Source organism: Artemia sp. Qi Xiang Cuo, chromosome 7 (genome assembly GCF_049724085.1).
Source record: "Artemia sp. Qi Xiang Cuo chromosome 7, ASM4972408v1, whole genome shotgun sequence".
Classification (NCBI taxonomy): Eukaryota; Metazoa; Arthropoda; class Branchiopoda; order Anostraca; family Artemiidae; genus Artemia; species Artemia sp. Qi Xiang Cuo.
In genome coordinates, this window is record NC_142800.1 from 38,301,778 (window position 1) to 38,324,817 (window position 23,040).

Genomic DNA, 23,040 nt, shown 5'->3' on the forward strand with positions numbered 1-23,040 from the left:
GATGGATTTATATAGCCCTATTGTTGAAAAAAGTTGGGCTGGAGGGGAGAGGGATAATATACAATATGGGGAGGAGGAGGGTGACAATACCATATTTATGATACTTCCCGAATTCCAGCTGTCAAATTCGATATTAAATAAAATAGTCGTCTACACTGCGACTTTCGGGGATCCATTTAATTCGATTATTGGGAGGGGGGGAATTTTATATTTGACCCTATAGAAATTGTCCATGAATATGTAGATGAAATTCGTGCACTCATAGAAAAACAGATTCAGTTGTGAGGGATAGGGATGCTATTAAGGTTTCAATTGTTTTAAAGGTGTTTTATTTAAATGAGGGTAAAAGTGAAGTTTATTATCATTATGTACATACCGAGATGCTAGTGGTCTACCCGCATTTGGAAAATTACGAAACAGTTTTTATGGATTGGGTAGGGCACATTATTACACATCTCGAAAATTATAACGAGAATGGGAGTGGACCAGTGGTTCTTTTTGTCGAAAATTTAAGTGTAGATATTTGTAAATTTTAAAAAGATTTTATTTTAAGAGGGGGTGGGGTGGGGGAGAGGTCTATAGTTTTAAAATATAATCCAGATTTAGAGGGTTGCAAAGGCGTTCAGCGAATCTGTTTTGAAACAGGTCAAAAATGGTTAATGTACGCTTTCCTCATTTCAGCTTTCCGACTTCTGCAAAATGACGCTACAAAGACAAATTTAGAATACTGGGCTGTACATGGAAAGGAGGACTCTGATTTCCCTCCAGTAGATTTTACTTGTTTAGAGGTAAAACACCCAGTAACGCTCAGGTCCATTGATATTTTTGAACGGGCCAATGTCCATTTAAATATCGGCGTTACTGTGGTCGAGTATGAAACTGAATTTGAGGATGGGGTTCGGTCTAATAAAAAGGTAGTGTTGCTCCCAGTAAGGGGCCCGTCAATTGAATTGGTGAAGCACTGGGTTTGGTTGTTGTATACACCACCTAGTGAACCCAATGTAATTGGCCATTTTAATCCTATTTCAGACATCAGTAGAGTTTTGGGGGAGGGTAAGACTAGGGGACATGTTTCTACTGTCCGACATCCCTGTCTAGATTTTGGACTGAGTTAAAGTTACAAAATCATATGAAACATTGTAGATGGAACGGCTATCAGTCAATGGAAATGGTTTCAGGTGATAGGGCCATTTTAAGTTTTAAATACTTTCCAAATACCCCCCTCCAAAGTAATAAAATTTCTTTGGATTTTGAAGCAAACCCAGTGGATATGAATGATCCTTGATTTTTGAATCAAATCAAAGAACATCGAGCCATAGCCATTTCCTATGTCCATGCGCAAAGAGATAACTCTAACACTATGCAGTTTTTAGAAATAGTCAAAGCATTGGATAAGAAGGATTGCATGGTCTACACTCTGTCCTAACTATTCACCACTGCAAATGGCGCTATTTCTCATGTAAAAAATACCAGTTACATGATGTTTTTCTCCGCAGAGGATTGCCCGGAGATAAAAAATAAAAAAACATTTTGAATGTATAAGAGGGAATTTGAAGAGGGGGCTAAAGAGACAGGGACTAAGGGAAAAAAGAGGGGAAGGGGAAAGTCAGAGATCATAATCACTTGTGGCAGAAAATATCATCAGGGGGTAGTAATTTTAGAGGGGTTGTACATCAATCATGCAATGTGAATGTAAGCCATCAGTGTTTTATACCGGTGTTCATTCACAACACAAATTATGATTTAAAATTTATTTTACCGGCTTTGGCACGTATGCACAGGGAGGGAGGGGGAGTAGATAGTCCATGAGTAAACAATTCATTTACCTATTATATTATCCTCAATTCAGCCGAGAAGTTGGTGCTTCTCGAGTTGAAATGGCAGGTAGTGAATAACGGGCATACGTGTTGGAATAAAATCAAGTTTCTAGATTCAATTAGTTTTCTCTCCAAGGCATTGAGTCAATTGATTCAAGTCCAGAAAAGTGACGATTTTGATAGTTTTCCTTTGCTTAAACAGCACTTTCCAGAGAGTGGAATGTATGACCTATTGACCTGTAAAGGTGTATATGCATACGACTATTACTGTTTTGGCGCTCGGTTAAGCGAAGAGAAACTACCTCCAATCGAAGCTTTCTATAATTCACTCACCAACAGTGAATGCACTGCCAAGGAATAAGAACTTGCCAGGAGGGTCTGGGCTAAGGGTAATTGTAAAAATTGGTGGGATAATTGTAGACTTTACTTGTCCAGTGACGTTTTAACTCTGTTAGATATTATCTGTAAAAACACAGACCAAACCTATTCAGAGTTTGGATTAGATTTAGGCTACTATTTTTCCAGACCACACTTGGTGATGGACTTGATTTTTAAATCTAGTAGGTAATAAATAGGGTTGATCACTGATGTAGATCAACACCTTTTTGTATAAATATCAATGTGGGGGGGGTAAGTTTTTCATGGATATCGCATTTTGACAACAGATCCAAGCGGGCAAGACACTGGTGTAAAGTCAAATGCAGTTTTCCTTGACATGAACTCATTGTACCTCTCGGCAATGTCTCAGGACTCTTTGCCGTGTGGAAACTATAAATGGCTTGAGAATCCTTGTGAGTTCCTCGACTTTCACCGTCGAGGACAATGGGCCGCAAGGATGGTTCTTTGAAATTGACGGACACATTCCATTGGCACTTCATGATTCAGTCAAAGATTTTGTTTTCCCCCGTATCAATCAACCAGTGACAAAGGACTCACTGAGCCCATACAATCGATCATTGATTGAGGATATGGGGAATCGCGGGACCCCGTCCAAGCAGAAACTGATTGCAGACCTAGACCCTAAACATAATATCGTTGTTCACCATGTGATTTTGCGCTGGATGATGAACAAATGTTTCAAGATCACGAAAATACATAGGGTCCTGCAATTCAGTCAAAAACCTTATTTGAAGACGTTTATCGACACCTTTGTCGATAAACGCTCTCGGGCAAACAGTAAAGTAGAAAAAGAAATGTACAAGCTTATTTTAAATTCAGCGTTTGACAAAATGTGTGAAAGCGTACGGAACAGATCCCGTTGTGAAGTCTTGACTGACCCCCAAGAATGTGCATGAATTATTGCAGACCCCAATTTTACATCGTTCACGAGCATAGAGGCGAGCATGGTTCTTCTACACAAAAAAAAGAAAAGAAATGTGGTACTGAACAAGAATATAGCAGGAGGTAGTTCAGTACTTGAAATTTCCAAAAAGCTCATGTTGTCGTTTTTTACAATGTGTGCAAGGTACAGTGGCCAAGGGAGGAGTAGGCTCAATTTTATTATGGGGATACAGATTCTCTGCTATTAAAAGTAAAAACTGGTGATTTATTGGGAGATTTAGAAAAGGAGGAACACATCAGCTCGCGGATGGATTTCACTAACTGGAATGCATCCCTCTACCCCGAGTTGGTGAAAAGGCCCCAAATCAGTTACTCATGTTAAAATCAGAGACGGGGAGTGATTTGATGTCCAATGGGATGTTCCCGGGTCCTTAAGTTTATTGTGTAGAAACTCACAAAAAAGATGTAAAACAGGCTTGTAAAGGGCTGCCTACACATTTTGTAAAGAACGATTTCAACACGAGTGTCTACAGAACCTGTGTAGAGAGTATCCTAGTGCCGAGAGCACAAGTGCTTGCAATTCGCTCTCTGCAGTATAAAAATTATACTCTTAGAGTTGAAAAGAATGCAATGTCATTTATATCAGACAAAGTCTTTGTGCTCGAGAATGGTGTAAATGTACTCCCCCACGGCCACTATCAAATTTCAGACCGGGTTGAATGTGTAGACTATCGCATCCAACTTGGTCTGGATAAATTAAATTAACCTATCCCCAGTCTGACCTAACCTGATAAATTAACTTAAATGCCCAAACCTAACCTAACCTGATAAATTAACTTAAATGCTCCAACCTAACCTCACCTGATAAATTAACTTAAATGCTCCAACCTAACCCAGCCTTTCATGAATGAACTTAAATGCTCTAGCCTAACCTAACCTGCAGCAGCGGTGGCGACTATTGTATACAGAGTTTTTTTCCAGCGACCCCGGGGGTTGGGGGACCCCGCCCTGGGCCGGACTTCGGCCCGTGGCTCCCGGGGGGTAGGGGTAAAACCCGCAGCTAGCCTTCAGCCCACTATCCCCGGGGGTTGGGGGGGGGGTCCGAGGGTATCCTTTAAATTCATAGTGTTCAACTGTGCTATTGTTTCTGTTTTAATGTCAATATGTTGTTGTACAAATAGTGCTGTTGTACAAAATGTGTGTGTACACAAATAGTCTTGGTGTTCTTCATGTTCAAAAAACTGTTTTTTATGACAATAAATGTTGTTGTACATATAGTGTTGTTCTTGTTGAACAAAAAAAGTGTTTTGATAATAAATATTGTCGTTGTTGTTAATAAATATTGTTGTTCTTGTTGAACAAAAAAGTAAAAAAAATTTTGTACAAATAGAGTTGTTGAACAGAAAAGTGTTTTTGTTAATAATTGTTGTTCTTGTTGAACAGAAAAGTGTTTTTATGTTAATAAATGAATGAAATATTGTCTTTGTTGTTCTTATTAACGTAGATAGATCTATGGAAAAATTATTGGTACTTATTCATTGGACAAGTATGGTTTACAGTTAGTTGTAGTCTGACTGTTGTCAACAGCAGTATGTATTAATTTAAAACACCATTCAGGTCGTTTCTGTGTGGCCCATCATTGTCTGGGAAAACGACACTTTTAGCTAAAATAATTCAATTGCTATAGTATTTGGCAAGAGTCCTGTGATCAAATAAAAGCTATTGCCACATCCATACCAATACAATTCATACGGGGACTTGATGTTTTCAATACTATTGAACCAAACTCGTGGCTGATTATTGATGATTTGGCTGAATCAATTGAACAGTTCTCATAGGAAATGCTACAGCTGTTTACCGTTCTCTCTCATCATGAACACATTTCCATAGCCCTAGTTCTACAAAATCTATTTCATCAGAGCAAATGTATGAGAACCCTTGGTTTGAATTGCACCATCTATATTATCTACCGAGTTGTTCATGATTCTAGCTCACCAATAACTCTCAATAAGCAAATATATCCAGGCGCTCCCAAATTTCTGCTGAGCACACCCGATGATCTACGTGTAGTCACAGATATTTTCGACAAAGAAATTACTGTATATCTTCCGGTGAACAGTAGAAAAGGCTATTAGTTGCCATCATGACACTGAAGAAACTACACGAACAAAGGCATTTATTTTCCGTTTTAGGCACTTCAAAACCTCCACTCCTGAAGGCCATACCAAAACATGGTGTTGACAATGATTTCATTAGTCTAGTGTCTAAAATTTGTTTAAATTTAAACGAGGGCAATGTACACCTGTCAGAAGGTGTTAGACAACAGACAAAGCAACATCGTTTTATTGTACGTGTTTTGAATTGCAAAAACAAGGGAAAAATTTTTAAAGCAAACTTCTCTTTGAAGTGGGCGGCAGCTTTTTACACTTTTACTGCAAATAATTGCAGGACTTGTAAACAGTTTTCTCTAGATGGCTAAACCTATAAATTAACGCTAATTGAACGTGTCCTCTCGCCCGTGGAACATTTTGAAGATAATCTAAGCAAATTCATTAATGATGAGAATATTGCCGATGATAAAAAGCTAGTTTTACTTCAAGATGCATTGCAACGTGTGGACAAACACAGACTTTAATGTGAGAGACCCGCCGTCATCACAGATCCCCCTAAACAGGAAACATCTCAAGATTCTTTGCAATCAAAGGAGAAGGAATTGAATTCCTTAGTGACAAAAATTGGAAACCTATTGCCAGTGACCTATCGAGAACAGAGTAAAAGAGTATTAGCATATCTCATGTTGGAAACTTGTAGTGATCAAGTTCAAGTCAATAGCACGAGGAAACGAATTATAATTCAGGTTAAAAGTTATAATCTAGTTGACTTAATTTGTTATATGGTGACGAATCGTAAAGGACTTTTATTATTTGACAATAATCTATACACCTTTCTAGATGCATCAAACTTCCCCAAAAGTCTTATTGGCAATAAGCAAATTCTAAAGAAACTAAGAGAATAAAGTCCTCCAACAACACTAACACTACCATTTAAAAAAAAAAGAAGATTCAATATTGGAAAATACTAGCAGCAGCAGCAATGATTATATAACACCAACGATGACGGCTAGTCAAAAGCGAAGACGTACTGATTCACCCTCCAGTGTGTAAAAGGGTAGTGGACATTACACTACGTGTTTGCGTTCAAAATGGTTGAAGTTCTGAAACATGTCTATGAAAACATTGGTGAAGCGGGAAGTCTAAGTTCCCCCACAACGCTTTCTAAAGTTGCGTCTAACATAGATGGCAGCACATTAAAAAAGCAAAATAGTATCTAGAAAATGAACCGAGTTACACACTGCATCGGAATCGCAGGCTTCGTGGTAAACAATATCGACAAACTAAGGCCTTTTTCTCTCTGCATATAATGCAAACTGATCTTTTAACTTTAGACATGATTCAACGGCGTCACAATGGACCCTACAATTATATTCTAGTGGCAATCAGGTGCCCCCCCATTACTTCCTGGCTGAGGCCACGAAACGGAATCAGCACCGGTTTGACCTAAGGTCTAGTGCCCTCTTTTTACCTTTAATCAGTGTCTATAGTCACATTCCATTGCAATCAAAGAGAGGTGTTGAAGATGCTCATGCTTTAGAAAGTATTCTTGAACAGGATTGCTATAGAAAAATTCAATCTGATCGTGGTAGCGAATTTGTTAATCATCATATGTAAAAGGTTCTTTTGAAATATAATACAACACTCTTTCATAGTCACAGTCTGATAAAGGCTGCATTAGCTGAACGATTGATAAGAACGATTCGTCTATTAATTTCAAGATATTGTACGCTGAAAAATACTGCTGCTTTTATTCATGATTTAGATAAAATCATGCAAATATACAACCAAAGACCATATTGATCCCTGTCCAACTCATGCCCTTGGGACATTCCTTGCAGTGAAAATACATTTGATACTTTTCTTAAACCATATTTCAATGGTAGTGTCAATTAGAAAAAAAGAAGAAATTTAATGTTGGTGATACTGTTCGAATGAATAGAACCACCAATACTTTTGAAAAGGGGAATTATTTATGGAGCCCTGGACTTTTTAAAGTGTCCAAAATCATAGACACTACACCCACGACGCATCGACTGCGAGACACCAAAGATGATGAGATTCTCGGCCGTTTTTATGAATACTAACTGCAAAAAGTTAGAAACACTAGTGAAATTTGTCATATTGAAAAGATATTAAAGAGTCGTACTCGCAGGGGCAAGAGACAGTTGCTTGTTTGCTGGATAGGATACAACTCTAATTTTGATTCTTGGGTCAGTGTTGAAGATATTAACAATGCCAAATGATTTCTATGTGACTTTCATGTCCAATGTTTCTGATGCTCTCTACAATGATTTGAACAGAACAAGTGATTTTTGGACGAAACTCTCCCCCACTATTAAATTCGAGAGTACACAGGAAGTAACTCTTGTTGCCTGTAATCTCATAAATACATACAATATCATGAGAAAGTATCGCAAATATGTTATAGAAATCAGACCTTTTGATCTGCCACCACCCTCACGTGATCAAAAACAAATTCAAATGATATATTGGATGGATAACCCATATATTGGATTACCCTGCGAAGAACTGACCTGTTCGAATGATCTATTTTGTTTCATCAATAAAAGAGTTACCGCTCGTAAAAAAGGAGCCTTTCATTTCAACTATTCAAAGGAGGAGGGCAAGATTTACATTAGTTCACCTATGGATGATGAAAATGTTATTCTCAATGATAATCTAAAGGATGTTCTTGGCTTTAAGCTCAATATAATCAATGGTAAAACTGCTGGAAACACTAATTTTATTTTTGCTGACTACCCAGCTGCCTTCTCCACGGACACTTGTATATTTCTCTACACTTTATTTGCAGAAACATCCCGGGTTGGCAATAGCAATGTTCCCCTCCTAAGAGTTCTTGAACGAAAAACCAATCAAGAACATATTCACCATTACAATATAAAGCATTTTCAATATATCCCCTTAAATACTTCCTATTTGGAACTCTGTCAGTTAACACTAAGAACTAAATTAGGTGATCCCCTGGCAATATCAAATGGTTTGGCTGTGATTACATGCCATTTTCGACCCATCGTTTAACAACAAGATGTCTAATAGAAAAGTGGTATTCATTTGTCCTGATATTGACTGCTATGTTAATACTCTTGGCCCAAGACAACATGGTAATGGAATGGACTATTACGAAGGTCGCTCGTCGATGTCTGGTTATGGTCTTGGCAGTTGGTTTGCTAAACTGTTTCCTTCTGCACTACCTCTGGCTAGAACATATATTGTACCGGCTGCGACAGATTTTGCATCCTCTACACTATACGATTGGGGCTCTGGCAAGGATTTTAAAAAAAGTGATTCGGAAAATATTAGGTCCAGCGCGTGATCCCTTGGCGAGAGATTAAAACAAAATGGAAAAGGTTTAAAAAGGTCAAGAAACAATGCATCACTCATCAGTCTCTACTCAAGTCAGAAACGAAAGACATCACCCCTGTCAAAGAAAAGAAGGAAAAAGCCAACACGTACTGTAAACACGGGAAGAAGAAGCCCCAGGAAGAGAATTGTTAGACCGAAACTAGATTTCTTTTCCTAAGATGTCATATCTACCGCATAAGGATTTCGAACCTTCAATCACCTCCTCATTGAATCTGTTCATACAGAAAATGTTGATGTGAGTGTAAAACATGGATACTATGAACAATTTTACCCTCAGCAAGCCCTTTCCGACAATATTCGCTTTCAAGTTTATTCTAAATCAGACTAACTTATGGATATGGCGTTAACATTTATAGATTTACGAATACGAGTCAAGAAAGCCGACAATACATTTCTGGTTCTTGCTGATAGAATATCTTATAAAAATTATGAATGACATAAATTATTTCATCAAATTAGTATCTACATGAATGGCACGCTTGTGAGCACAAGCAAAAATCTCTCAAATTATACAAGCTATATGCAGTTCATGTTGATGACACACAAGTCATACAAGGAATTGAGTGGCACCTCCAATGGATATGAATATATTACTAATACTAATAATGCAGATGCACTTAAAAATGCTACAACTAGTGAATTGCATCTAGTTGGAAAAATATATCATGAAATATTTAATATACCCCAATGGCAACCACCCAATATTAAAGTAGATATAAAATTGACGCTTGCTCCATATAATTTCATATTGAGAAAAGAACTTGCTGCCAATCCTGATGTAACTCTCTCCTCCACCTCGGCAATACTACATGTACGCAAACAACAGGTTATGAGTTCTGTTGGTTTGGCAGTGGAAAAACTGAGAGCCAGTGGAAATAATTTTAAACTACTTGTTCCTCATACAATCACCAATCAGCGTCATATTGCCACAGGCTCACGCACCTTCACCGACTCATCCTTTATCAATGGCGAAATTCCATCAAAACTGGCATTGGCATTTGTAAAAAGTACTAGTGCAATAGGATCGTGGACTGGATGCCCACATAAATTTCAAATGTTTGGGCTTTCATCTCTTGTCTGCAAAGTAAATGGAATCCCACCCTACAATCTATCTTTTGATAAATCCTATAGAACATTGTACGAGTTGACCATGCAAACCCTAGATCATGATTCACAACTATTTGAAAATGGTATAACCGAGGAAATGTTTGCTAAAACAGATGGTATCATTGTATTGAATTTGTCTGGCACCCAGGATATGAGTATAGCACGTATGGGGAGTGTGCGTTTAGAGTGTACATTTGCCAACCCATTAGCTGAGAGTATTGCACTAATGTCGCTAAAACAATTCGAAACCTATTGGGAAATGACTTCTAAAGGTAATATTCCATTAGACTTGAAGCTACGAAAACCAGTCAAATGATTAGTGTATTGACCTTGGATCCCTACATTTACATACGCAAATTCTACTGTCTGCCTTCGGACTTTCTTGGAAAAATTCAAAGTGCCAACAATACCCTAATTATTGTTAATAGCAGTCCATTGACTCTGCAGACAGGTCATTGGTTGTGCATATTTCAAACAGCAAAGAATATAGAATTTTTTGATCCTCTTGGCCTACCCTATACATTTTATATTCCCCATATCAGCAACTATATTGAGAGCAGTGGGAAAACTATTATTCAAAATCGGAAGAGAGTACAGGATCTGACGACTAAAAGCTATGGCTTCCATGCACTACTATAGTTCGTGTTCAGATTTCACCGCTATATTTACAAGCAGTTTCCCAACATTTATGTAGACAATCCGCGTCTGAATGACTTTCTAATGGAAAATATCTTCTCAAACCTGTATAATGTTGATTTTAGTGCCCTACGAGTGAAGTGCTTAAAAAATATATGTGAATTTGTTTATTAATAAATGAAAAATTTATATACAAAAGGGTCTTTATTCTTCACTTTAGATTTCTTCTTCTTCTGTGTATAGGCAACTGTCGTGAACCACTAATGCTGGTAAAACATTTTGATTCACTGAATATTGATCTTGATTGGATACAAAGTCAGGGTCACATTTTCTACAGTATAATGTAACTTCACTCTTGTCATATCTCTTTGTATAGTCAATGATACTATTTGCATTCATATTATGAAATCCACGAGTTTCAATCTGTATGTTTCAAGCAATATCATATATGGTGTTTTCAAATGGTGAATCACATGCGTTAACTGCCAAATAAAAATCAATAGGTTTATAGTCATAACAGGCAGTGTCATCACAACAATGATTCAAAAATCAAAGTGTCATGTTACCCCAGCAGTTTAATCTTAGATCAGATTATTCCTCCGAAGATAATTTTAAACAACGACTATTCCAATCTCGAAGAAGTAAACTAAAATAACGTTTGGGGTTCTTTCCAATCATACCGGGGAAAGTATTCTCCCACTGATCACATTTTTCATAGTGACAATTGGAGCATAGATGTCCTCTAGTTATTTACTAGAGGATATCCTCTATGTTATTACGCTGCATATTCTCTATGTAATTTACAAGAGTGTACATGCATAGTGGACATGTATATAACATTTTTTTGTCCGATGTCAACTCTCTCACAGCTAAAACGAAACTGATCCTCGTTCCATAAATTCAGAGAGAAGGAGTGGTGAGAGGAGGTAAATCTGTGACGCTATCTCTTTTGAAGGGGGTAGCCATCTATAATGAATTTATGGTGATGTTTTCAAAAGTATATCCACGATATAATTCTGATTTTTTCCAATTAATGTATCAATAAATTGAGTAGAAGCATTTGAGTCACATCGTAAAAGTTTCATACAATAGTCCAATGAGGGAGAATCAGTTTTTATTATATTGTCAAGTGTTCCCTGTGATAATATCTTTCGTTGAAGGGATAACTCCAGAAAATCATTATCCAAAATCAAATGTTTTCCCATAATCACCAGATTCAATCTAATTATCAAATTCATTAATCTTTCAATCCTATCACTGTGACTGCTAACTCTAGACTGACCATGATTCGTTCTACTCAATCTAACAAAAAGAAAGGGAACATTTTCGATTTCGAAACAATTTTATTGTATAATTACAACAATAATACTACACTTGTACACTTAGTGATAGAGCTTAGTGTCTTCGATATGCTTCACTAATGCACTTAAAGTACTTTGAAGTCTATTCACATGCGCTATATCAACTTTTGCAGCTAAGTATAATTGATCCTCCATTTTAAATTTTGCTCAAAGATATCACATATCTTGCATATACTTCATCCCATTCCAGACAAAGCCGTGATCCTCTCGTGATTTCCACCGCAATGTTTGGGGCTTTTGTGTCATTGCTATCAACTCCATTATCAACTTCTAATAGTGTAAACATTCCACTCATTATTACAAATATATCCTAATGAGTAGTCAAACTGTTCTCACTCCTTGAATTCTATTTACACAGTAATAACAACTATAGCAAAAATACTTTCCTTATATTCTCTGCAATCCTGCCCCGCTAATATTTGCGACTCCCTGATTGGCTTAGAAAGGGACACGTGATCTTGTCCCGTTAGAATCAATAATTCCCCGCCAATTATGTAATCAATTTCTCAGAAATCTAGTTCCCCTCGATTATGCAAATAAATTTCTCAGAAATTCTCTCCCCTTTGTGGATCAATAAACCATGAATAAATGATCATGAGTGAGTAAAACCACGAAAAAACATTCTCAGTGAGAAAAACCATGAAAACATGCATAAATTATGTTAGTTTAGTAACTCATGATAGGTTTCTACTGAAATGCATATTGAAAAAATTTTCTGTTATCAACAAATTTGCTTCCAAACTTTGTTTGGAACTTTGTTTTGAGAGGGCGAGTCTATAAAATTAAGCAAAAAGTGTTTTTTTGACATATTCTTAATATCCCTTGTTTTCCTCCAGGGGTGGGGGTCAGTTCATTAGAATATAAGGGTGTATATATATATACTTTAGGTGTATATAAGGCCAAATATACCTTTATTAAATCTAAGGTGATAGTTAGTAGTAACCCCTCTGGCACTTCAAACGCATGCACTCCCTTTTTCCATAGTATTTCAAACGCATGCTCTCCCTTTTTTCATAAGATTTCTGTGATATGCCCTCTGACGTCACGCGATAAACCTGTACAATGCAGTCAGCTGTTTCTATTGGAGCCCTGTTTCTAGGTGACATTCCCTTTTTTGGACAGAGTTCAATGTCCTTGGCAAGAGTTCAATGATTAGTTTAGGTCAGGTGTTTTTCTTTGACATGGACCCTTTGTTTTTCTCTGACAGTTCCTCTGACGACACGTTACACATCTTCGTTAAAAGCGCATGTTACCCCACACGACACACCCCTTTGTTATTCTATGACAAGCCCCTTTGCTTTTCAATGACAATTCCTCTGGCGTCAAACCTATGCAATGTGATTACCGGCTCTGTTAAAGGGAACACAGTTAGCAAGACTCCGTGACACACCCCTTGGGACTCAATGACGTCATACGACTTCCCCCTTTTCAAACGGAGAGGACTAATATGCCTAACTTTGCGACAGGAACCCATGGAGGAATCCCCGTTTGTAACGTAATGACAGCTCAAACCTTGCATAATTATTGTGCCCGAAACCCCCAAAGCGTTTTTTTTCATTAACTTAATAGTGGTACACACTTTATGTAGGGTTAGTGCATCTTACGCATTGACAGCGTATCCATCACTGCCAGATAATACCATTTTGACATTTTTCACCCAAAAGCTCAAGACATTTTCTTTTTCCGCGTTTCATTTTTTTGGTCAGAACACCGTTCTTTTTTTTTCTTTTTCTATAGTTTTTGACCCCACCAGGACTCGAAAGGTCATTCCTTTCTAATGGTACAGCACCCCAAGTAAGTCTTCCATGAAATCATTTCCAGTATTTTGTATCTGGAACTATATTCTAAGAATAACCTATTGCATGACAGCTAAGATTCCCTGTTTTTTGCCACTCCTTAAAATGATGAATTTTTCTCCCAATTTGATACACCCCAGGAGACATTTGCTGTCAAGATATTAATAAGGATAAAACGAAAATGTATCATTACTTTACGTGGGTTATTGGATTTCATACTATCACGACAATACGCTCCCTCCCCCCTCCCAACCCTGGCAAGATATCATCTCCACCAAGTCATTTCTTAGGTATTTCCTGTTAAAAGATATGTCTTTAAATCCCCTGATTCAAGTTTTTTGCAACCCAAGTCAATCATGATGCCTCACAATATACTCCACAACGCCAAAGCATTTCATCCATCTGACACCAGTTCTCACCCCCCCACCCCACCTCCTGGGTGACCTGATATTAGTGGTACATTTAAACCATATTAAGAGGTATTATTGAAAGACTTTTAACGAAATGCGCCGTTTCATTGAGTATTGTTAAATGTCACTCCCCCTCTAGTGAAAAATTCATTTAACACCTCCCACCTTATCTTTAAGCTTTAGAATATACTAGTCAATGACAATGCATACCTTCTTGGTAAATTATGGGTGATATTAAACACCCCCATGGCATCGCTACATCTCCCCCAAGACATCTCAGGCATATCCTAATAAAAATTATGCCTTTAAATCCCGTGATTCAAGTTTTTTGCAACTCAAGTCAATCATAATGCCCCCACAAAACACTCCACGCCGCCCTGGCATTTCATCCATGTGGCATCGACCCCCCCCCCCCGGGTGAGCTGATATTAGTGGTATGTTTAAACCATATTAAGAGGCATTATTGACAGACTTTCAACGAAAATATCCATTTCTTTAAGTCAAACTTACGAATATTTCACAATATCCTAACAATATTTTCTATTTCCCTCCCCCCACCTAGCATTCATTTTCAGAGGGTGCCTTGATAATAGATGTAGTTTTTTAGGCATTATTGTGGCTTTAAAAGGATAAAATATCAACAATAGCATACGTAATTAAAGGAAAGACGAGGGGACAGGACTTCAGGAGAGGGGGGGGACCGTCTATGGGGAAGAGGCCAGTTTTTCGGTCGCCAGCTCAACACTGTTATAATTATAATTTTTTGTTACGAAAAGCGGTAATTTTAAAGTGTTTATTTATTGTTACCCTGCCTCCATCCACTAAGATACCGACCTACCCGCTGTTCACCTCCGTGGATGTGTTCAGTCCCCCCCCCCCCCGAGCGGTTTGTCTCAACCCGACAAAACCCAAGGGGCATTTTTTCAGCAAAAATATCAAAATGCGCAATGAGAGGAAATCCTTGTCCTCACCAATCCAGTGCACTACGGGGGAGTTTGATCTGCGTCTACTCATTCCACGGACAGAATCCGGCCACCCCGCGCACTGTCGGAGAGTTCGATCTGTGTCTGCTCATTCAGGAGATGGAATCCGGACTTCAGCTAGGTGATAAAGGATGTTTAAAACGGGTACTGCTCGAGAAATGCCTTAAAATTTTGGAATAATAGGGAAATTATCATAGAATTTTTACTGCAACCCCCTAAGATCACATCATCCCTGTTTCTAGCTAGCAAGATTAACACCCCTGGCAACCCATCCAAGATTCCAGGCGTTCTAATATTTCTTGTTTATTGGCATGATTCCTAGCGATTTTGGTGCATTGTTTTTCTGGAAGATTCCAAGGATTTCCATGACCAAGTCTAATATGAATGATGGCAGAGTATCTCGCAAGCTAGACTAAAAGGACCCCATGGGAGAATTCCACGAGCACAGCACACGCGCGGATGCTGCATATTAACGGCGATGTATATCTCAAGCAAAGATACCTAATGGGAGAGCTTGGAAGATCATCTTGCGAGAAGGGTAGATACCCAGGGGGTATCTACCCCCTGAAGGGTAGAAGGGTAGTCAAAGTCTGGATTCCATCCTCGAAATGAGTAGACACTGACCAAATTCCCCGTAGTGGGCTGGATGGGTGGGAACAAGAATTATTCGACATAGAATTTCCTCTCCTTTGCGTGTTTTGATATTTTTAGTGAAAAAATATACCCTGGGGGTGCGTCAGGCTAAGAAAAACTAATCGGGGGGACTGGACACTTCCCTACCTTAGTGGATGGTACCTTAGTGGATGGAGGAACGATAACAATAAATAAAAACTTGAAAATTACCACTTTTTGTAACGAAAAATTATAAATATAACAGTGTTGAGCTGACGACTGAAAAATTGGGCTCGCCCCCCCAGATAGTCCCCCTCCCCCTCCCATGGAGTCCTCTCCCCTCACCTTTCCTTAAATTACACATGCTATTGTTGATATTTTATCCTTTTAAAGCCACAATAATGCCTAAAACTACATCTATTATCAAGACGCCCTTTGAAAATGAATGCTAGGTCGGGGGTGGAACTTATTGTAAGTATATTGTGAAATATTCGTAAGTTTAACTCAAAGAAATGGATATTTTTGTTAAAAGTGTTTCAATAATACCTCTTGTCTTGACAACTGTGTTCTCATTAATAGAACAGGTAAGCACATTGCATAGGTGTGAAGTCAGAGGGCTTGTAATTGAAAAATAATGGGCTTGTCATCGAAAAATATGGGGGTGTGTCGTATGATGTAAAATGTGCTTTAAACGGTGGTGTGTACCGTGACGTCAAAGGACTGTCACAGAAAAACAAAGAAGGCATGTCCATGGGCGTAGGCAGCATTAGGAAGCATACTGTCTAGGGAGGGGGCAGTCGATAGTGTGATGGAGTTTTATTAACTGCTTTTTCCAAACCATCTGCTTTTTCAGCCATATCTAATGTAAATTTGAAGGTCTAGGGGGTGGCAGCTGCCCCCCTGCCCCCCTCCCTACGCCCATGGGCGTGTAATAGAAAAACACCTGAACTTACCTAACTATTGAACTCTTGCCAAGCACATTGAACTCTTGCCAAAAATTGGAATGTCGCCTAGAAACAGGGCTCCGATAGAAACAGCTTATCGCATTGTACGGGTGTGTCGCGTGATGTCAAAGGGCATGTCACAGAAATCTTGTGGAAAAAAGGGAGGGCATGCGTTTGAAATACTATGGAAAAAGGGTGGGCATGCGTTTGAAATGCCGGAGGGGTTACTAATATAGTTTCGTTGTAATTTGGTTTCACCGTTGTCCACCAGAAACACCCAAAAAAGTTTTTCTTAATAAAAAAAAATAAAAAACAACGTATATTAAAATCAAGAGATACCAGTTTTCACAGAGGTAAGATGCCCTTCTCCCAAATAAAAACCATGTTTCCCATATAGATTTTAATTTTTTATAATTTTTGCTTTACTTACTGCAGGTAGAGGTTTTTTTCTTATGGATTTTGTATTGATCTATCGTAATCTTTGCTTTAGGAAGGAGAGTATATGAAAATATATGGGAAGTATATTTTGTTTAAATGTTCTATTTATCTTGAATTTTCTCGTAGGGGTGTCCACAGTTGGAGTAGTTCTGATGCTCTTGTGTATTGAAAATTCCTTAGAAATGGTATGTTCAAAGAAAATATAAAAGTTAATCTTCGGGAGAGTAACGAAATATCTAGAATGGAAAATTGCTCCCCACCCTGCAATTGACAGCCCTGTTTTCCCAATAGATTTTGATTTTCTATAATTTTTACTTTACTTACTGCAGACATAAATTTAATTAGCGAGTGCCAATAACCATTTTAGCTGAGTTCAGAGAGTACCGCGTGTTAAAATTCATTGATTTTATGCGGATGAGAAAAAAGTTAATAACAGCTTCAGTCTTGTACTCAAATAAAATAAAACAAGTTTTTCGAACTGAAAGTAAGCATCAACATTAACACTTAAAACGAACAGAAATTATTAAACGTATGAGGGGGTTTGCCCACACTTCAACACCTCGGTCTTTACGCTAAAGTTTTTCAGTACTTTAAAAAAGGCTTCTTATTGTTGTAATGAAACGACCCTTGTGTTTCAGGAATCGTTTTTAAAGAATTGGGTCAAAATTTAATTTTTAACCTAAAGGTGCTGAAGAGGAGACAACCCCCTTCTCGTCATTCAAATCACGTAGTTAGTAGTGTTGTATTAATATCTCGGAGAAGACAGGTAGCCAATCATTCCAGGAACACACATATTACATCATTCCAACAAGACACATATCACACCTTCCGAAAAGACATATATTCTATCATTCCAACGGGGCAGTACCTCCTTGTTGTGTAAATTAAAGGAGGCAGACAGTACCCCGTAGATCCATGTATGCACGAGAAGCAGACAGTACCCCCTAGATCCATGTATGCACATGAAGTGGACAGTACCTCCTAGATACATGTATGCACAAGAAGTGGACAGTTCCCCTTATTATGTCAATCTAAGGAAGCGGACAGTACTCTCACCATACAAGCGGGCTATCACTCCTGGCAGACATATTTTTGTATGACTGATGTTTCATTTAACGTTTTTTTGTATGGGTGTTTCATGTTTATGGATGTAACGATTTTTATTGTTCATTATATTGGTGTTTTATTTGATGTTTATCCGTACATGCGGGCTATCATTCCAAGCAGACACATTGTCAATCCATACAAGTGGGCTATCATTCGATGTTTTATTTAATGTTGTTTTTTTGCATGGATGTTTTATGTTTATGAATGTAAGGATTTTGATTGTTCTCCATACAAGCGGGCTATCATTCCATGTTTTAATTAATGTTGTTTTTTATGGATGTTTTATGTTTATGGATGTAAGGATTTTTTTAATTGTATGGATTTTTAATGTTCATTGTATTGGTGTTATATTTGATGTTTTATTGTATGGATGTATGGTTTTTATTGTAGGGATGGTTTTGTTTTATCATTCCAAGCAGACACATAGAGAATCCATAAAAATTCGAGGGGGGGGAGGGTAATTGGGGGGCCATATTTTTTCAACTTTTTTTGGTTGAGTTAGACAGCGATCGATGGGGTCGTTGATTATAAATCAACATGATTTTATCTAAATCATGAATAAAAGCAGGTGTATTTTTCAATGTACAATATCTTGCAATTAAAAGTCAAATAGTTCTTATCAATCGTTCGGCCATTGTAGCATTTATAGGACTATGACTATGATAGAGCATTGTATTATATTTCATTGGTACTTTTTAGACATGTTGATTAACAAATTCACCATCCCGATCCGCTTGAGTTTTTTTATACGAATCTTTTTCAAGAATACTTTCTATAGCCTGAGCAGCTTCAACACCTCTCTTGGTCTGCAATGGAATGGCATACGCATAGGGACTCAAAATACTGATTGCAAGTAGAATGTACTTGTATGGTGTATTGTGATGCCTTTGAATCTCATCTAGAGTTTAGAGATCTGCTTGCAATATGTGCAGTGGGAAAAAGGATTTAGTTTTTCGATGATGATTGGCACGAAGACTATGATTTCGATGTAGAGTGTAACTTGATTCATTTTGTAGATAGTCTTGTAAACTTTTAGTTTGAATACCAGTGACTTTGGAAAGAGTGGTGGGGGAACCTTAAACTTCCAACTTTTACCAATATTTTCATAAACATATTTCAGAACTTCAACCATTTTGAGCGTAAACACGTACTGTAACGTCCACTACCCTTTTGTTTACTAGCAGGTGATGATGATGACATTGAGTTGATATCAATACGTCTTCGCTTTTTCTAGTGGTGTGCTCCTCATCGTCAAATCAATGTTTCCACTGGGTGTGCTAGTATTTTCCAAGCTTGATTTGAAATCTTCTTCTTCTTCTTCTTCATGTTTTAATGTTGACAATGGACTATGTTCATTTAATTTTTTTAGAATTTGCCTATTGCTAATAAGGCTTCTGGGGAAGTTGATTGTATTTAGAAAGTTAAATAGAGGACTGTCAAATGATAAAAGTCCTTTACGATTTCTAACCATGTAATAAATTAGATCAAGTAGATTGTAGCTTTTCCTTTGAATTATAATTTGTTTCCCATTGCTATCAACTCTAACATTATCTTTGCCACTTTCTATGAGGTATGTTATGAGTCGTTTACTTTGTTCACGATATGAGTGTGGCATTAGATTTCCAATGCTCGACAATATTGAATCCAATTCCTCCTTCTTTGATTGTGTTCCAGCAGAAGAATCTTGAAGAGATGTTTCTGTTTTGTGATCAATGACACTCACATTGACTAGTCTCGCACGATAGGGCTTGTGCTTGTTCAGTCGACGAAGTGCATCTTGAATTAAAAGTAGTTTTTATCATCGTCAATATTATCTTTGTTATTGAATTTAATCAGATTGTCCTCAAAGTGTTCCACTGGTGAAAGAGTGAGTTCTATTACAGTCAATTTATAGGGTTTAGCCATCTAGAGAAAATTGTTTTCAAGTACAGCAATTATTGGCAGTAAAAGTGTAAGAAAGATACCACCCGCCTGAAGAAGAAGTTTCCTTTAAAAAATATTTCCTTTCTTTTTACAAGTCAATGCACGTACAATGGAACGATATTGCTTTACCTTTTCCTAAACTACTTCTGGCAGTTGAACATTGCCCTCGGTTAAATTGAAAAAAAAGTTTAGATATTAGATTAATAAAATCGTTGTCAATACCATGTTTGAGTATGGCCTTCCTAAGCTATGGTTTTTAAGTGCTTAGAACGGAAAATAAACGTCTATTTTCATGTAGTTTTTTCAGTGTTATGATGTCAGATAATAGCCTTTTTTACTGTTCAGGAAGATATACAGTAATTTCATTGTCAAAAATATCTGTGACTACACGAAAATGCTCGGGTGTATTTTGATTAAGATCCAATAGAATGTAGTCGTAGGGTTTATTAGTTGCCTGATTGTACGCTGAAAGAAGAAATTTGGGGGCGCCGGGGTGTATTTGTTTATTGAGAGTTATTAGCGAGCTAGAATCACGAACAACTCTATAGATAATATAGTAGGTACAGTTCAAAGCAAGTATTCACATTCATTTGCTCTGAGGAAAGAGATTGTGTAGATCTAGAGTAACGAAAATCTGTTCATGATGTGAGCAAACAGTAGACAATTGTAGCATTTCCTGGGACCATTGTTCAATGGATTCAGCTAAATCGTCATTAATCTGCCAAGAGTTTGGTTCAATAATTTCGAAAACTAGTCCCTGTGTGAATTGTATATGCACCACCCCCCATGTAGCAATAGCTTTTATTTTATCGTATGACTCCTGCCAAATACTGTAGCAATAGTAGATTTTTTTGGCTTTTCCATAAATTTTTATCACAATTTTTAATTACTTTAGTTAAGAGTGTCGTTTTGCCTGACATTGATGGACCACACAGACACTATCTGAATGGTGTTTTAAATTGATTTATATTGCTGTTCGCTTCAACAGCTCACCTGTAACTAACTGCGAACTATAGATGTCTAGTGACTAAATAATTTCCCTATTATTACTACTCCGTTCAAGAATAAGAAGAAGAATAAAACCAATAAAGCATCATATTTTCTTTTATTTTTAACATAAAAGCAGAACTTTAAAAATAATAATAATAAGACAATTAGAAAAAAGCACTAGAAACAAAAAATACACATTATCACAATTTTATTTTGTATTTATTTATAACAAAAACAAAAACAACATTTATTTGAAATAGGCACTAGGAAAAAAGTACTTTATATATTCAATAAATACACTTAATTTATATTTTTAATTTATTTACAACAAAAAATACCACATTTATTTAAAATAGGCACTAGGAAAAAAGTACTTTTTTTATTAAAAAATAAATACACTCAAAATAATATCACTTTTATTTTATTTACACAACACATTTTTAATTTGGAATGGGGTCCCCCTCACCCCCCGGGGGCAGCCACTGCGTTGGCCAAAAGCCGAGGTGGCCTTTGCGGTCACCTGAAAGCAGGGGGGGGGAGGGGGCTCTTTGGCAGGCCGGGCCTGTAACATTAAATTATGATGAAATAATTCTGCCTTGCATATTGAAAAATTAAACTATGAAGAAATATCTCTGCCTTGCATATTGAAAATTTATTAATTTTGATAAAAAAGAAGACAGAAATTCCCAAAACCACCCACCCATTACCACAACCACCCACCTTGTACAATGAAAGAATTTAAGTTAATTTATTCAGACCGAGTTGTTTTCAATACTCTACATATTCAACAGTAGGAAGCAATCTATAATTATTGGGCGCACACCGTGCTGCCATCTACAATTTATTCGAACGCCGACAGTTTATAATTTATTCAAGGATTATCGATCGAGTCTAATGGGGTAAAGGAAAATTGATTTGTTGTTGTTCGTCTAGGTGTAATGACTCCGGGGTGAAGTATGCACATGCGCATTAACGGGGAAGAGATGTATTGATCAAGGACTCGAGGGGAAAGTGGACTTCTGAGAACTTGATTTACATAAATGAAGGAGAATGTATTGATCCATGAGTCTGATGGGAACAGGATCACGTGTCTTTCTCTAAGCCAATCAGGGAAGTTATGTAAGGTTTCCCATTACATCACAATTTGCCCTTGAGATTTTGTATATAACAGACATGCCTTGTGGTTTTTCTATCAAAAAGTTTTAAGACACAATGGAACAAGCATCGGATATTATTGATTTGGAAACTTTGGCTACATCGATTTATAATGTGAGTTCATTTTAGTAAATATTCTTAGTTTATTTCCAAATAAAATCATTTTACATAGTCACCCCTCCAGTAAATTCAAAATCAGGGTATACCCCCCCCCACAATACAAACTCCACTGTATGATGTTTATAGTCGATAGAAAGCGTAAAATACGCTCTTTTTTACCATGTAAACCATCACCCTCTCCCCCTGTTTATGTCTTTAATTCTGTTTTTGATAAATTCTGTATCTTATCTAAAATCCAGTGTTAACTTTCTATCAATCCTTTAATATACTGTTTTCACCGCTATGGCTTGACTTATAGATTTCCCGCAAAGATTTAAATAGCTGATAATTACTGACACCCATCAAGTACATCCTGCTTATTAATTCGCGTGAATTTGGATAGCAAAAGCTTCCGCTGAAAAGGATAGTTTTTTCCATCGAATTAAAAACAGTTTCACGCAGAAATAGAGATTATTGTTCATTAAATTTGTAAGGCTACAGACTTTGCGAAATTCTATGTTGTATTGGAGAGGGAGATGAGTTATTTCCAAAATATTTTTAAGACATGATGTAAGCGGGGGGAGGCGGGGAAGGGGCAATGCCTCAATTCTAACACCTTCGTTGTAAAGTGAAAACAAACTGTTTCTTTGCGTGAAAAGTAAGGAGGCGGGATTAATAAAAAGATACATAGCTTTATTATGCGTAAATTGAATAGCATTTTTAACCTATGATCGCAAATTTTAGGCCTATAAGCTGTTTGTTAACATGCTTTTTTTTTATCTTATTTAAAGCCTATAGACTGGAACATTTAAATTTTTTTCTAAATACTGAAAATAGAAACACTCATTTCTATCCTAAGGGTATAGACTACTGTTTGTCGAGG